This window comes from Emydura macquarii, unplaced genomic scaffold, assembly GCF_026122565.2.
Source record: "Emydura macquarii macquarii isolate MOO-44397 ecotype Brisbane River unplaced genomic scaffold, CSIRO-AGI_Emac_v2 contig_3220, whole genome shotgun sequence".
Classification (NCBI taxonomy): Eukaryota; Metazoa; Chordata; order Testudines; family Chelidae; genus Emydura; species Emydura macquarii.
This window is the reverse complement of record NW_027133357.1, coordinates 4,379,093-4,392,191: the sequence shown is the minus strand read 5'-3', so window position 1 is coordinate 4,392,191 and position 13,099 is coordinate 4,379,093.

The window sequence follows — 13,099 nt, the reverse complement described above, 5'->3', positions numbered from 1 at the left end:
TCAGAGATGCTGGTTCTATGTATCCCAGGTTGGGTCTCAAAAATGGAGGTGCCTAAAATCAGGGGGTGCCCATGGAATACCTGTGGAACCCCCAAAACAGTAGCATTGTTTTAAAAAAAGACTTACACAGAGCATCCTCAATATCCCTCCCCATTAGTGCTTGGAGATCCTACAATGACAGGCGCTATACCAATGCTCACAGGACTGTTAGTATACTGTGATTACAATTATCAGAGTCAAACCCCATCCCACAGGTCCTTACACCCCTGAGTTTGGCGCTCTTCAGAATCTGAATGGGAATTCCATGGCCTCTGGTATCTACAGAGCATCCCATCTCCCCACTGAGCTACCCAGCTTTTTGGAACATAGTCGGCTCTCTCTCTGGATAAAATTCATAGAGCCAGCACAAAGGCCATGCAACACTTCAGCCCATGTTCCTGCTCCCTGCAGAGGGGTGAATTTCACTCTTTATGCACAGATCCTATTAATATCAGTAAGAACTGCATGTGCCTATAGGATATAGACCCCTTTGGATGTTCTCTTTTGGGACTCGTGCCTTTAGCATACACATTTAAGGCTCTTGCACTGCTTTTTGCCTGTCCACACTCCCATCCATTTAAGCTGGCACCAGGCCCATTCATGTTCTGGTCAGATGGTTTCAAGACAGGCTTTTGCCAAATGGACAATGATTTAGCTGCTCAGCCAGGATAACACACCAGGCTCTATCTTCTCCTGGAAGCCTGGCTTCTGGAGGTGAGAGGAACACCATCGAGCAGTTAGAGCAGGGAACTGGAAGTTGAGTTGAGTTGCTGGGCCCAAAGTTAGGGAATGGCTGACAGCAGAGCACAGTTAACCAGAAACAGGAAAGCATGACTTGCCCAAGAACATCCTGCCTGTGCGGGGGGATTGGCTGCAAGGTGCATCTCTGAGCAGGGGGTGCGTGGTCCACTGTTTATTCACTGTATGGACATGGAGAGGGGGTTCCTTGTGCTCTTGGGAAGCTGGGAGCATGCCACCAATATTAGAGAGGTTCAGAGTGACCTCCGGAATCCCCGCTGTCCCATATCCCCTAGGGCTCATATATGTTTATTTTGTGCCAGGAATATATGGGGTCTCTGTCCTGCATGGAAATGCCTGTCTAGGAATCGTAAGATTTCTGTCGGGACAAGCTCTCGTGATCTTCCAGGACTGCCTTTTAAAGCACAGAAGAATCAACACACTGGGGAGTGAAGGGGACAGGGGGGAATTTCCAGGAAGACAAATGCACATCATCTCTGGGCAGATAAAACGCCCGGGAGAGTTGAACTCTCTTGGCAGGAAAATAAACATTGAATTCCTATGAGGCCAAATCCATCTCTAAATCAGAGCAGGACAAATCTAGGTAGCTGATTGGCTGGACCAGAGCAGTCCAAATGACAGACGCTGGGGAGGGTCAGGTCATCCTTCATGACCCTTGGCAGAGCTGTCACGTAGGGCTGAACAGGAATATCTGGAACGGATTCCCATTCAGGTAACTTCCTGCCCAGCTCCCTCCACTCTCTTGCCAGGAAAAATATGTATAATTCCTAGTAAGACAAGTATACAACATGTGAATGAACTTGCAACAAGGCATCGGGTGTGTTTGGCTCAGTAAGAGGCAGGGAGTTTTAGTCTGGTAGGAATTCAGCCTAGAAGAACCATGTCTAGTTCTAATCAAGGCACAGCAAGCTTCCAAGCCGACACCTGACAGAGTGAGCCCCGCAAATCTGATTGTCAGCAGTGCAGATTCCCAGCTATGTATCCCTTTAGTTTAAACCGGACAAGCTCAGAAGGAAAATCCATACACAGAACAGTCAGTGCAATTTTGTGGCTAGGCCTGCTGACATAGGTTTTCTTTCCAGCCAACAAGGGGGATTTTGAAGGTTAGCCAGGTGAAAGCCACAGCTTGCATATGGAGCCATAGCTACTAGCTGGGACCATGGAGATAGCCCAGTTACATTTCTGTGATCCAATGAGCATCACTGACTATGTGCTAGCCCAGGAAGGCAAAGGACAACTGGAAGAGCAAATCCAAGCCAAGCACACACACACAATTTTCACAAAATAGATAAGGACAGAAGACACAAACCTCCCCGCCTAGAAAGGAAGGATGGGACCTGGCGTATAAGGCAGTAGACGAGGGCTCAGGTGACTGGATCTGATTTGCAGCTGTGCCACAGGCCATGTATGACCATGGGCATGACCCTGTAGACTCCGCGAGGCTCCACTTACCCATCTGAAAAATGGGGATAATACTTCCTGTCTCTCATCCTTTGCTTCAAGAAAAGGGCTGGATCTTGTGTTTGTCCAGTGCCTAACACATGGGGCTTGGATCTTGGTTGAGGTCTCTGGCGCTACATATAAAGCACCCAAAGTATGATCTGATTAGAGAAATGAGCTCCTCGCTTTTGTGCAGGACCTGTGCCAATTATTTGCACCTAGAGGCCTCATTGTGCTAAGCACCAGTCAGACACATAAAGAGAAAGTCCTTGCCCTAAAGAGCTTGCAAAGGGTGGAAGGGGAATCAGGAGCACGGCGAAGCAAAGAGACTTGCCAAAGGGCACACAACAGTTGAGTGCAGGGCTGGGACAAAACCCAGACTCACAGCCCAGTGCTCTATCCCCTGATCACTGCCTCCCTAAATATAGTTTTGATGTGGATTTTGTGATTGGATCCAGTTTTGGAGAGCCCCGGTGGGGCTGCCATGAAGTTCAGGAAGAAGTGAAAGGATATCCAGTGGAAGGAGAAATGACTAGTGGATGGCTCTCAGTTCCACCACGCTATCAGCCTTCCCCGGCAAGGTGGAGAGTCCATGGCATTTCAAAGTAGCAGAAGCTAAACAAGACTCTGTGCAGAGACAGAGCAACAAGGACATGAAATATGGGCGTTTGTTATTCTGACATGTGCTGAGTGATCCTTGAACTGATGGTTACGGACAGCTCCTCTGCCAACGCTGAACAACACATTAGCGGGGGAAGACCCGCGAGAAGGAGGAACATCTTCAGCAAATGCCTTCGTCAAAGTGACATTACTTGTACGACTCGAGCAGATGTAAGCACATGGACTCGGGCTGTTTCATTAGCAAGCTGGTGATGTTGTACTGGCCTCATCATAGCACGCGGTTTCATGCCCATTTGATGCTTTTTTTTTTTTTTTTTTTGGTTAGTCCATCCCAATAATGGCTTTGTGCTTCTCCCCAAGGTCTGGAGGAGGGGATTCTGTCCTGCTTATGGGAGCCTTGGAGCGGTAGCCAGCAACACCAGCAGCACCTACTCTTATATAGCCCTTTTCAGTAGATCTCAAAGCACCTTACGAAAGGAGATCAGTATCATTATCCCCCTTCTACAGATGGGGAAACTGAGGCACAGAGAGGGGACGTGACTTGGCCAAGGTCACCCAAAGCAGAATTAAGCCTAACCCCTTCCCTGCTGCTGTCTCCCCATTGGCCGTTCCACTAACTTCACTCAGCAGCCACTGAAGAGCATCCATCTGACACACAGGCAGTTGTGTCTGCAAAGCCGTATATGGGGAGATGAGGGGAAAATCTTTGGGGGGCAGGGGTTTAAATACCCACAAAGTGCTTGGTAGTGAAGTGGGGATTGCACTTCATCCATCGAGAAAGGGTAAATCTGGCCTCACCTGAGTAGACATGAAGACAGGGTCCTTGACATGAGTCTAAGCAAAACCCCAACAGAGCAGAGAGCTCAAAGCCCAGAGGTAACATGGCCTTCTCCTTGCTGGGAATTTGCCTCTCTCCTGTGGATAAGCAGCTGTTTACCTCCAGAGAAGGGGCTTTTGTCCATTTGAACCCTTCCCCGGAGGTTAGCAATCATTGCTTCCTGGAATCCTTAGATGGGTTAATGCCTGGCAGGCAGTGTTAGGTTGTGCAGTCCCTTCCCAGCTGTCATGATGGCCTGTGGCCTTGTGACGGGCGCCAAGTGGATGAATGGGGCCTCATGAGATTGCACAGGTGGCTAGTATAGGCTTAAAGTCATGCACAGCTACTGCTATATTTTCTGTGTACGTGGAGCCAGTCAAGTATCTGACCCAGATCCCAACCCTTCCCACCACTACAATTACCTCCGAGCAGCAGAACCTGCATTGAGTGGAACCTTTATCCCAGACAAGGGTGCATTCAGCTATAGAACTGCTATGATGCTGGGGCCGATTCTCCCATCCCTTACACCAGCACAAAGCTGGGGTAGCTCTACTGAATTCTATCAAGTTACACCTGGTCTATAGTGGTGTGAGATCAGAAACATAGTGCCTGATCCCATGCACTGAACCTTTAAATCACTAAAGACTCTCTGGGTGAAATCCTGGCACCGTTTTAGGTCCATGGCAAGACTCCCGCTGGCTTCAATGGGGCCAGAATTTAAACGCCTGGGATTTTTCAAAGTGTTTAAGGGATGGAGCTGCCCAAAAAGAGTTAGTCATCTCCCTTAGGTTCCTTGGAAAATCCCAGCCTTTCTTTGCAGAGACTGGCTTCTGTTCTGTGTGTAGTTCAGCTCTTTGGGGCAGGGACTATTTTTTGGTTCTATGTTTGTACCGCACCTAGCACAATGCAGTCCTGGTCTATGACTAGAGCACCTTGGTGCTCCGGTAATACAAAATACCTGGCCGATACACAGAAATCCCAAGCATTACACAGGAGTGAAAGATGCAAAAAAGACACCAAAACTAGCTTGCAGGGTAGAGCAGAGTAGAACCAAACTCTCATGAACTCAGAATGTACCTCCTTCTTGTCCCCACGTTGTGAACTCAGTTACCCCTGAACAGACCAGTTGGCTTAGCCACCTCTCGCGTATTGCTTAAAAGCATTCTGCAGGAATATTTCAGGGATGAGAGATCTTGATGGACCATAAGAAACTTTATAGCACTCCAGAGTCCTTTTCTTATTGATCAAGTTACCCAGTTGGTACATCATCCTCCAGAAAAATTGTTGACATCCTAATTTATTTCCTCACCCCCCTCCCCACACACAAAAAAATCCATCCAACATCCTTTCTGAAGTGACTGATGCAATTGGCTATTCGTGTCATGTTTCAGTTGCAATTTTTGTTATAAATGTCTGAACCGATTACAGGCAATTCCTTCCTTCAAGTCCCATCCACGACCTCTTGCTTCTTTGCATTAATGCCCTTGGCAGTTTGTTGGCATAGAGACTTTTCCTTAAACTCTTCTAGATTGTACCTGAATGAAATTTACTCGTTACAAAATCTCTTCCTAGTGATCCCTCCCTCCCTTGCCTTCTGTACTGAATGGCTAAATGTCATTCTTCTTTAGTCATCTACTTGTAAACTTTAATCTAGACCTCTGGTGTAGGGGTGGAAATTTACCCTGGATGGGTAAAAACATCTCCCTCTGCTGCATACTGCCAGAGTAGTAGAGGGCTTCTTACCAGACACCAGCTGTGCATCATCTCTGCATCAGCTTCTGCACTCCCTATGCCTCTTGTGGTACAAGCTGAGGGTTAGGTGGAGGAATGAGGGAGGCTTGGCAAGAATGAAGAGAGGCATGGCTGGGGCTGACCAGCTCTCCAGGGATTCCCTGCTGCCGCAAGCCTCAAGAAGGCTACGGCAGGTGCTGCACGGGCGGGCCCAACCAGTCCCAGAATCAGGGAAGCACAAGCCAGCTTGCACCACCACAGGGATGAATTTGCCTGGTGGGCTTAAACAAGAGTTAAGTGCATGGGTCTCAGGCTGGCCACGGTGTAGGGATAACTTTCACCCTACCGCTCTGATCCTGCAAGCTGCTCCATGCCCCCTGTGCCCTCTTGCACTGCCTCTTTGGCTTCAGCGGGGTTCCATGGCTACACAGGTGTCCGGCCACATGGAGCAGCTTGCAAGATCAGGGCCTGTGTTTACAAGAACTGAATTATTTTCTTGCTGCACCGGTGCTGATTTCACCCTCATTGCAATTCACACAAACAGAAGGAAGGAAACACACCCCTCTATCTACACGCACTCATCTAAAAAACCTTTCCTACACAAACCTTGGTAGCTGTATCTATTTACACAGATATAGCTCTATATAAACATACACACCACAGGATCGATTTGTACGTACACACACACACAATTTTTAACCTGGCAGCATCTCTTCCAAGCTATTTTGAAGACTGATAAAAGATGGAGCATAAGAAAAAGGCTCGTTCGAAAAGAAGAACTGATTGGTGTTTCCCCCTTGATCTATTCATCAGTTCCTTCAGCAGGCACTGCAGAGGAAAGCCCTTTAGTGAGAGTTCACAGACTCCATGCAGACACCGGGAGAGAATCTACCAGCAGCTCCATCGAAGGCAGGAGCAGGATGCGGGCCGACTGTCCTCCCCCACTGCGAGTGGGTCACCGACAGGCCGCAGGAGCACACAGACGAGATAGAATGTGACTGAGAGAGCTGGGGACAGGAGGCAACTCCCGGCAGCTGGGGCTTAGCCTCTAGTCAAGTCCCTGCCTCTGTGCCATGGGAACAATTGGTGGAGGGAGGGGGAGTGTCAGCACTGCACCATCCCCACCTCGCTTAGGCTTCCAGGCACCCGTGATGGAGTGTGTCTGCTGCTTAAAAACCCAACACATGAGGGGCGTGGGGGAAGATGCCTGAATCCCACCCCTGCTCCTTCTGCATCACAAGAGGAGGCGGCGGGGGTTGGCAAACATAACCTCACTGTCATTTTAAGACAATACAACAGCAGTGGCAGTCCTGCCTGTTCCCCCAGTTATAGCTGTGACTGCAGGAAAGCAAGGGAGCTGCCACAAGGCTAGCTGCCGGCAACACAGCAGCAGGATCAGCCACCATACGGAGAGACGGAGGCTCTTCTGTTGCCCCCCAGCCCCGTTTGCAGGCGTTAGAACCCTGCAGAAAGCAGCTGCTCCTTGGGCCATGTGCAGTCGGTGAACTCCAGCCAGCGACAAGAGAAGTGGCATGTCTCCCTGGTCTGCGAGAGCTAGGGAGAGAGGCAGGGAGGGTAGCAAAGCTTGGGGACAAAGCTTACGTAATGCTCTTTATTATTGGAGTTACCTCGGGAGGGGGTAAAGCCTGACTTTGTATCGGGAGCGGGATGGGAAAGTCACCTGCTTTCCCTGGCCTGGGCTCTCAATCAATGCAACTCAGTGCTGACCTGCAGCGCTTTCCCCCCTTAATCCAGTCTTGGGGCCCATGCAGTTCAGGGGATGCCCTACAACCACAACGACCTGCAGCTCCCTTGCTACTCCAGTAGTATCCAAGATCATGATAACAGGGGCTCCATTATCAGAGCAACAGAGCACCTCAGTCAGTCTTTTATCTTCCCACCCCCACCCAGTGAGGTAGGGCAGTGTTATGATCCCCACTTTCCAGAAGAGGAACGGAGGCCCAGAGATGCTAAGGGACTTGCCCATGGTCACGCAGAGCCTGTAGCAGAGGAAGAAATAGAGGTCTCCCAACTCCGAGGCCAAAACTTCCTCTCCCATGCTCAGTTCTAATAATGCACCTCAGGTCCTGATCTGCAGCTCCACCCTCCCACCCCCGCTAGCTATTCCATTCGGCAGCGTTTCCCAGCCAGGGTGCTGCGACACACTGACATGCCGTCATGCCTGAGCAGGTGTGCCATGGAATTTTTTTTGAAAAAACTACTTGAAAAGCTCTGAATTGGCTCATGAATATTCACGAGTTCATTTGGAGACAATCTGCTGGTGTGCCTCGAAATAATTAAAGGTATCAAGGTCTGCCACGGCAGAGAAAAGTGTGGAGCCGCTGCCATTCAGAGTGCCTGCTTTGAACACAGACAAGTGATTTTTTGGACAGTGTTAATGCATGTGGTGCTTTTGCAATAATAGGGGAGGGGAGAAAAGCCCAAACTCAGCAGTTATGCTGGGTTTCTGCTGCACGGGTAGTCTGGGCAGGGGGTGGCCCTTAACCCCTTGTGTGCTGCAGGTTATGTAGGTTCTCCTGGTGGGGCTTGTATGCTGGGGAGTGAGTCAGGTGGGCAAGTTAGTGGAATCCCCCTTCCGCTTTTAAATTGAATCCAATTTACTTCCTCCTTGATGTCCCTCATAAATAGTAGCATCCATCTATTAAAGGAAATCCATAAGGCACTTAGTACAGAGATAGCTGCTTTGAAGGCTGGCAGTTCATCTTCAGAAAATTGACCAGAGAGTTTTCGTCTATAGTTGTTTGCTTTTTGAGGTCATCTTGATAGTCTAGGGGGCCACTTCCAATCTATGAGAGGAGCAGTTAATGTAACAATAAAGGGAACCAGAACTCCAGAGCATCCTTAAGTGCTTTGCAAAGCAGCTCAAGGTAACAGGCCTCATTCTCCTCTCATGCAAGTTTTACACTGGTGTAAGTCTGCTGGAGTGGGTTCTCTGTTCCGTTCCGGCCCTTTTGTACTGCTCCAGCCTGCTGCGAATCCCCCCTGCCCAGCTGGTGCACAGCTGGCATAAAGGCTGTACGCCAGCTGCTGGAGTACCCTGCATTAGAGCTATTCTCCGTTTCCCCAGACCCAGAGCGGACGATGGTCATAGAATCTAGTCATCTAACTGGAATCAGAGCAGGACAGGGCATACAAAGATGAGTGACAGACATATTTATTTCTAACCTCCCTGTATCCATGCCAAATGCAGTGAGGGGCGAACTGAGAATCAGGGTCCATTACTGCTGCAAAGTTCACCTGATTTACACCACTATAAGCGAGCTCAAAATCACATCACCACATTGTATGAAGAAACCGTGCAAAGCACCCCTCCCTAAGTGGCAGAAACTTTTATGGTGTATGTCTAAAGAAAAGTGCTAGTGTGTTGGCTACTGTATTTAGCTTGTTACATTCCCCTTCTGCATCCCTGTCTGTTACTCAAGCCAACTGGTGGTGTTATAACAATGCACTGATACCGCCCCTCCATACCACCCAAGCATTTCAAAGTAATTCACCCTGGGAAGAAGGAATCAATATCCCAGTTCTACATATGGGAAACTAAGGCAGAGAAGGGAGTTGCTCAAGATCACATGACAACTTAGTGGCAGAGCCGGCCATGAAATGCAGGTTTCTTCACCCCCTGGTTAGACAGCGACACAGTGAGCCAACCTCTGTCAACTCCAGCCTTCTGGCTCAGGGTAGCCTGTCGCATATGTAGACCCAGTCATAGCTGGCATAACAGAAGATGCCCTAAAGAAAACCTTTAAACATCACAAGGCTCCAGGTGGAAAAGAAGATGTTGGGCATGACCTACACCAGCCGGGGAGCACTGGATTGGGATTCAGGAGATGTGAGTTTTATTCTCTGCCACTAGGTGACCTTGCACAAACCTCTGTGCCTTAGTTTTCCTACCTGTAAAATGGGGATACAACCTCCTTTGTAGAGCACTTTGACGTTTACTGAGAAAAAGCACTATACAAGAGCTAGGGATTAGTACAAGAAGCCCTCTGTCACTAGGACATACTGCAACAGATGCAGTTGGAGAAAGCACGAGAGCTGTTTCCCAGCTGGTAGCAGAGAGAAGGTGTTGCCAATAGGGTATTCTTTGTGCAGGCACTGGACTCTACAACCTGCTCCTCGCGTTGGCCTGAAACAGCCAGAACTGGACATGGCATGCTGCCAAAGCTTGTGAGATCACCAGGTGTGGAGGAAAGGTTCAAGGTACATTCCTAGAGACCAAGGAGATGGGTTTCCTGCTTCGCTTTATTGGCTGGCTGAGTTAATTCATTATCAGGATGCGCTTCATTTTTGCTCTAGGTGGCCATCGTCTGCAGTAGCAAGGGTGATTAATCATGAGGGCACCAAGAGCTCCATATTGTTATTTAAATCAAAATAGGAATAAATCCTACGGGCATTGACCCCTTTATTATGCCTAGATTAGATCCTATTGTGCCAGCCTCTGTACAAACATATAGCCAGAGCCAGGCTGAGTCCCAGCCCCAAAAGAACTTACTAGCTAAATAGATGGGGGGAAAAGAAGCATAGAGAGAAGTGATTTATAAGAGGCTACTCGCTAAACAAGGAAGAGAACCCAGTCTCCTGACTCTTGAGACAGGGCCTTAGCCCCTAGGCCACAGGGGCTTGAGTTTATCAGCTACCTGACCAGACTGCTAACATATTACTAAGGCAAACAGTCAGGTCTTTTTAAGCCTAGCATTCAGGGGCTTGGTTCACCACTGTCTTATTCCTGTTTTACACCAGATTGTCTTCTAAAGGCTCTGATTTTCCCTTGCTCCCATCATTTGCTCCTATGCAAGACAGAACAGTTCTGACCCAGTAGCATTTTAAACCCACTTTGCACAAGTGACACACGGTTGAGAACCAGCCCCATTACGTTTCAGCCCTGCATTGTGGTTTCATGGTTGTGAAGGATGCTTAAATATTTTATACAGAGGAAAATGTTTCCTCTTGGGCAGTGCAAATTCCCTCCTTCTCCCAGCACAGCTACTGTACATCTGGATCAGGCATTTGCCGGGGACCAGAAAGATCTGCAGTGTTCTAAGCCAAACAGCAACAAACACGCTTCCAGGATTATTTGTAGCGTCTAAATCTGACCTACACACATTTTATACCATATAACTATTCAGGGGGGTGATTTTTCTACCAAAGTAGTTAAATCGGTACAACCCCTAGTACGGATGGTTATATCACAATAAAGGTGCCTTAGAGCTGGATAGCTTATTCTCCTTGCCCACAGGATTAGTTATGCTGGTATCAGATGCCTTTATACGAATAAAGCTGCACTCCCTTGGCTGTGGGGTGGTTGGACTACTTTAAGTATACCAGTATAGTCAAAGCAGTACAGTTTTTATGCATAGACAAGGCCACAACGGAGATCACAGCCCCACTGTGCTAGGCACTGTACATGTCTGACAGCCACACTCAGGGTGGGCAACACACCAGGAACTGATCTGGGGACCACCAGAGCTAAAAATGTGAGCTCTGGAGATGTGAGTTTGATACAGCCCCTGTCTTCTGTACATCAGATAGCATGGGCCCTGTAACACACACACTCACCAGTGGGTTACATGTGCACATGGTAACAGATGGTCCCTGCCCCAAAGACCTTTCATTCTACATAGACAAGACAGATGGAAGGCAGGAGGAGAAAAAGAGGCATGAAGTGACTTGCCCGAGCGCTGGGAGTAGAATCTATATCTCATTGCTCAGACTCCAGTCCCCTGCTATCACAAGCAATCCTGCCATATAATCCCCTTCATAAAATTATCAAGCTTCATCTTAAAAACAAGTTGGTGGTTATCTGCCCCCCTTTATTCCTGTTGGAAGGCCGGTCCGGGACCTCACTATTTTCTTGAGCTGCAAGCGAGGGCCTTAACCACTAGACAACATTGCCTCCCCACTTATGTGGCTGGCAATAGTGATTTAGCTAGAGAGCCCCACAGCATTTCCAAGACCACACTTCCAGTTTTATAGCTACCTTTGCCTTCAAGTGGCACTCGATCTGTGCCCAGGCTACGCAAGTCATGCATTGGTCTCGTGCTAGATGATTGCACAAGGGTGAGTTTCATCCTTAGCGCTCTGGCTTTTCTTGATGTGGTTAATTCCTGGCTGCGGGGGTAGCAATCAGTGCGCCAGAGCTGGTCTACTTCTGTAAGAGGTCATGGGAAGCTGCACAAATCTGACCTTTCCGCTGGTTTCTAATTTGATTGGCCAGCCACTCTTCTTCCTGACTTCCTCTTTACAGGCTCAGAAAACTGCAGGGATGGTGGTGCAGCTGGACAAACCAAGCATGGCATCTTGGAAAGGTTAAAGCCATCGAGCTGGCCGCTGCCTTGGATAGGCTGAGCAGGGACCGAGAGACTTTGATGTTTCCACCATATGACAAAAATGCAATTGAAAACAAAGTGAAAACCAGCTGGGGGGTGGGAACCTCAAGCCCAGGCTGCTGTAGACAGATGCCACCAAAAGCAGCTCCACTCCGACCGGACACCCAGGTGGCAGTCTCAGGGCCTGGCTGCACTGCAGCATTTGTAGACTTACCCACGCTCGCTTTGATCTAGCTCAGGCTATATCTAGGCTGCGAGTGAGCGGTGTGATTCCCCTGCTCGAGCACACGCTCGCGACAGCTCAGTGAGAGCTAGGAGAAGGACACGTAGCAGTGCAGCTGCAGTAGCATGGGCAGTGGAGGCCAGGCTGAACTATGTCCCGTACGTACTGACCGTCTTCAGGCAGGTTTGTCCTTGGCATGGCTTAGCCGTGCCTCTGCTATTGCTCCCCACGCTACCGTGGCTACACCGCTCTTTATATCACATCAAGCTTCCGTGAGTGCGGATACACAAGCAGGGTGATCATGCGCCTAGCGTCGACGGCCTAACTTGAATGCTCACGTCAGTTAAGCTGTGGCCGCGTGGGTAGTAGTTTGTGCTATCTGCTTGCGTACGTGCTCCGGCTCTTGGATGGAGTATACTCAAGTAAATGGGGGGAGACGCAGTGAAACGGGACAAGCGGAGAAAGCCCATTAGAACTTCGACTCAGAGGCTCAAAAACTATACATCATTTTTGGTAACACCCATTTGAAAATGCCACGTCTTTCTTTAGGAGGTAGGCTTTTGTAAGCCATTGCTACACATTTTAACACCCCTGAATCAATGCCGGGCCAGCAGCTGTGAGCAACCCTACAACAAGCAGCTAGTGATTGAGCAACCCTACAACAAAGCAGTGTTCACACCTTCTTAAGAAAGATATTGCTGTCAGGAAGCAGCACCCAGTGGGAAGCTTCCAAATTGATATGCCAAACCATGCTGAGAACAAGACATGGCGTAAACATTGTTTTAAATGCCTGGCTGTCTTCTGGAGTGCTCTTTGCTAGCTACAACAGTGACCCTCGACCCCCTCTACTCTGCAGTACACACACGGGACCAGAAGATCAGAAAAGCCTGGGCTCAGATTTTCAGTAGAGCTCAGTGTGCACCCGTATTGCTGAGATTGCCTGAAAATCCACAGGTAGGTGAAAACCTGGCCCATCATATCAGACATACGCCTGACAGGCCAAAGTCTGATCTCATTTGTGCCAATGTGTCTCGGGTGACTTATTCCACATTGACGCTAGAGGAACGGAGATCAGATCATTGTTCTTCTACTAAAGGCCAGTCTCTCTGCCTCTTGTTCAAG